Source organism: Catharus ustulatus, chromosome 28 (genome assembly GCF_009819885.2).
Source record: "Catharus ustulatus isolate bCatUst1 chromosome 28, bCatUst1.pri.v2, whole genome shotgun sequence".
Lineage (NCBI taxonomy): Eukaryota > Metazoa > Chordata > Aves > Passeriformes > Turdidae > Catharus > Catharus ustulatus.
The window spans coordinates 87,587-91,852 of NC_046248.1; the positions used below are offsets into that span (position 1 = coordinate 87,587).

Sequence of the window (4,266 nt, forward strand, 5' to 3'; positions counted from 1 at the left end):
CGTGGCAACAACTTCCACATTTTCATGAAGTACTCCTTAAAAAACACCTCCCATTGTTTGACAGAGCTGCCAGCCTGGTAATTTCAGAGGGTGCTGCCTCGTTCTTGGGTGGAGAGAAACACCAATCATTTTGGTACTTGCCTTTCAGAGAGAATAAGGAGAAGGGACTTGTCAGCATCAAACACCTGGCTGGGTCCCATTCAGAAGTCCTACTTTCTAGACTACATGACATTTGCTTGGCAGTTACCAGTGAGGTGAGAACAGTGATCTGGATTGTGCCCTGTACTTCATACCCGGTGTGTAGAGTAGATATGTGCTTGTTCATCTCCATCTGTGTTTAGGAAGTGCCTCAGTGTCTGGTTTTAGACCTTCTATTTCTAATGTCTGTCAGCTATCTATAGGATCTGTGTGTACATGTAGCTGTATTTACTGGTGGGTTGGGTGTCTGACACTCATCTTTGAGTCAGCTGCCATTAAAAAGAAATGTGCAATTGCAGAAACTGAGACAATAATGATGTTATTTGCCAGAGTTCTAATCTCTACTCGAGCTGTAATTCAACACTGCAAATTACTCTGTAGACCTGAGCCAGAGTTTTCTGTTTCCTGGCTGAGTGCTTCAACTGCTGGTGTTGCTTTTTTGCTTTGTTTTTCAAATATAAGGGCCTAAAATCAAAGCAAATCATCCCCAATGGCCACAGGTCTGGGGATTTCCACCAAGAGAAAGTGCCCTCACCTCCTGGGGAGAAGCAATTGTTCTTTCCTCCAAGGAAGCCGGATATGAAGAGAAAAGAAATGGAGAGTCCTGATGAGTCCCCCAGAAAGAAGAAGCTGAGAGGGGCAGTGGGAGGTGGGTTTGGACAATGGCCAAGGTGGTGTTTGAACAACCCATGTGGAGATACCCTTCATAGGTTGTCACTAGAGCCATGATCCTTCTCCTCTAAAGGTTGCTCCAGTGTGTTATTTTTTGCTGTTTTCAACCAGAATCTGTCAAACTAAGTTGTACTGGTCTGTACTTTATGTGAACTTTCAAGACCTGACTGGTTTTTTTCCCTCTTTTTTTCTTTCTTCCTGTTAGAGAGAAGACAAGGGGGACACACCCAGGAAGAAAAAGGAGTGAGAAAAAAAATTCCCCCAAAAATGCCAACCTGCTGCTAAGAAAGACTCCAGGAAACTGAAATGAGTGTGCAGTGGTGGGATGTGTAAATCTAAGTCTCCCTTCAGAAGGGTAAGACGAAGAACTGTATCTTCTGTCCAGACACTTGAGAGTGTGCTTCTCATTTTGTGTGCCTTCTGCAACTTCAACTGCTGCAGATTGGCCCTCACAGTGCAGAAAGCAGCTCTGCAGGTGTAGGTGGGAGAGGGTAGGGAGCCTTTCCCTTCTGACATCCTCTGAAAGCTCAGAGGCATTGAGGGTGGTGTTTGGCTGGGGGAAGGGATGTTCCAATTGCGGTAGGAATGGAAAAGCTTTAATTCTGGAGTTCCTTCCTCCTTTTTCCTCAGGGGAAATGAGCACTCTTAGTCATGTGCTGGCTTTTGGGGTGGGAGGGGTAGGAGGTGTTTTTGGGCAGAGGGGGCTCTTGGGATGGTGCTGTGCTCTGTGACAAGCTGTCCTCAGCTGTGCCAAGGCAGAGCAGCTGGAGAGCACAGGTGCAGGGAGTGGGGACCAAAGGGAAAGGTGGGTGCTGAAAGGGGAGAGGACTGTCCCATGCACAGCAGAGTTAGGCAAGAAGTGCAGCCCCACATCTGAGCCTTCTCACTGTGTTTAACTCCATTTCTTCCTCTTCTGATGCTGCAATGCATGAGCTGGGATTCACTGCCTGGTATATTCTTGGAAACTTTGAGAAGCTGACTAAAAATGGTGGAAATGAGCAGTGGTGAAAGAAGGTTGAGAGCTATTTGGTGCTGCTTCTTGCTGCCAGAGTTCCCTGGTCATCCTGATTTCAGATGATCAGAAATCTGCTAGGCTGCTGTGTTATTGAATGTTGAAGTCTCTGCCAATTCAAAGTCCCTCTCACTTGAAGCCTCTCAGCTTTGGAAGTGTTGTCTAGTTGAGACACTGACAAGCACTGGTACAGGATGTAGCCAAGTTTCTAAGAACATTATATGTGCATCATATTAATGAATTTCCTTCTCTTGTCCAGAGCATCAGAAGCTTCATTCCAAACTGAGAGGAGGAATGTGGTGCTGCCATCGCTGCTGGACATGACTGCTGCACAACGTGCACCAAACTGGACACGACGACCTGAAAGGGACCCAGAACCGAGACTGACAACCTGGACCTGGCTGCCATGGACAGCCCTGCCAGGAACCAGAACGTGCCTGCCATGGACAACCCTGCCAGGAACCAGAACGTGCCTGCCATGGACAGCCCTGCCAGGAACCAGAACGTGCCTGCCATGGACAACCCTGCCAGGAACCAGAACCTGCCTGCCATGGACAGCCCTGCCAGGATCCTTTGCCAAGCACAGGAAAGTGGAGGAAGATCACAAGGTGCAATCCTAGGATATCAGCATGGATATCCAGGAGAGTGGGCTGGAGGATTCCTGCAACCCATGCGTGCTGTGTGTTGTCTTCGTCCCCTCAGATAAGTAACTATTTTTGAGCAACTGCAAATACAAGACTGGTGTAAAAAGGAGTGTCTTTATAAACAGAAAAGGGTGGTTAGGTTAAAAATAAGAAACAACAAACCTCTGGGTGTGGCTGCAACCTGGGCCTGAAGTTTTACAGTTTGCTTAGAAAATTGTTCATAACCCTTGCATCTTTGCATTTCTGGATTATAAAATTGGATTTTCCTGGCTGTTTTTTAAAATTTGACTGTTTATTGTTGGTTTGTCAGGATTTAGGATGTTTGGGGGAGGGTGGGCTGTGAGTTAGGCCAGGGTGTGCACAGTGTTCCTGTTGCCTTCTAACAGCTCCTTTTTCCCTCATAATTTTCCAGGCTGCAGGCGTCACTGCTCTCTCCGCCACTGAGCAAGGAAACCTGCTGCTGAATTTCTCCATGCTTGGGAAAAGTTTAATGATTACAAAGCATTGTGAGTTGCCAAGTGAGAATCCAAGGTTCCATTTCCATTATTGGAGAGATTGCTGGGGAAGAGGGGGAGAACCTGGAGCACAGACTATGCCTGGGACAAATGAACATTTTCTCTGGAAATTTAGAAAAGCCAGGCTTTGGAGTTGCTTTAGGCATCTCTCTCTGACCAGCTTTCTCTCTCTGTGTTTTTTCAGGGATCTGCAGGGGATGAGAAGAATCGTTTCCCAGAGATTTTCTGCCAAATGAAGACAAGACGACAGAAGTTTGAACAGTAAGTGTTTGTTTCCCAGCCTTGCCTGTAGTTCCTGAGACACCAGGCTTGGCTGGCACTGCAGCCACCCTGGTTTCTGCTTCCTCATTGCTTCCTCGTTTTGGGAGCAAAGAGAGAGGGAGGGATGGGGGAGAGCTGCCCCATCAGGGCAGCTCTTGGCTACAGATGGGCAACCCTAGGATTTTTGACTCCTTGCTGGGCTTGTGACCAGTATTTGCCAAAAGGAATTCCTAGAGTTGCTGCTCTGTTTTTGATTGTACAGTTTAGTCATTGCAAATATTGTGTTGTCCTGTGGTGCAAGCAGTGGGGAATACTCAGAAGCTGTAACCTGCCATCCCACAGGGCCTTTGCAGTGTCATTTTCCATAAAACACAAAGCTTTATGGAGTTTTATGGAGTGGGCTCCTTTGGGAAAAGGGATGCATTGCCATGATCTGCTGGCAAACTTGCAAAAGAAAATAATCAGGATGTGCCTGGCAGAAGGGCTGGGAGGCTCTAAAAATCCTCTCCATAAAGAGGTAGCTGCTGAAAGTCAAAAATGTGTGCAGGTCCTCTTTGAGTAAAGTGACTTCAGTCATTGACTGTCTTCTGCCAGATGTGCCTGTTGGATGAACCCAACCAAATGTTTTCTCTATCCCTCCTTTTGTTCCAGAGATTTCTGCTGAACAAACCAAGAGAATGTGACCAGGAGCCGGCCTGACCTCATAGACTGAACGAGACAGAATTTATAGTGACTCTGACTGGAACCCAAGTGCCTTTACTGGGTCTCCAGGATGTAAATAGTTCCATGTTCTCTGTTTTTCTGGATAGTTCCATGTTCTCTGTGTTTTTGGAGCCTCAGAAACAGTTCTGTTTTGTTTATTTTCTTACTGTTCAATGCAAAGCACCTGCATACTTTTGTGTTTGTTTTAAGTAAAGTTTTACGTTCTCTTCGTTACCTTAGGAAGACTTCGTGGTTTTTGAGG

At 46.6% G+C, this 4,266-nt stretch overlaps 1 long non-coding RNA gene across 1 annotated transcript; it reads left to right on the top strand.

The window, feature by feature from the left end:
• The first annotated feature begins 1,076 nt into the window (after positions 1-1,076).
• LOC117008071 lies at positions 1,077-4,266 on the top strand. The gene is made up of 4 exons (XR_004420248.1): positions 1,077-1,225; positions 2,142-3,032; positions 3,226-3,302; positions 3,954-4,266. It is a non-coding gene; the product is annotated as an uncharacterized LOC117008071 (long non-coding RNA).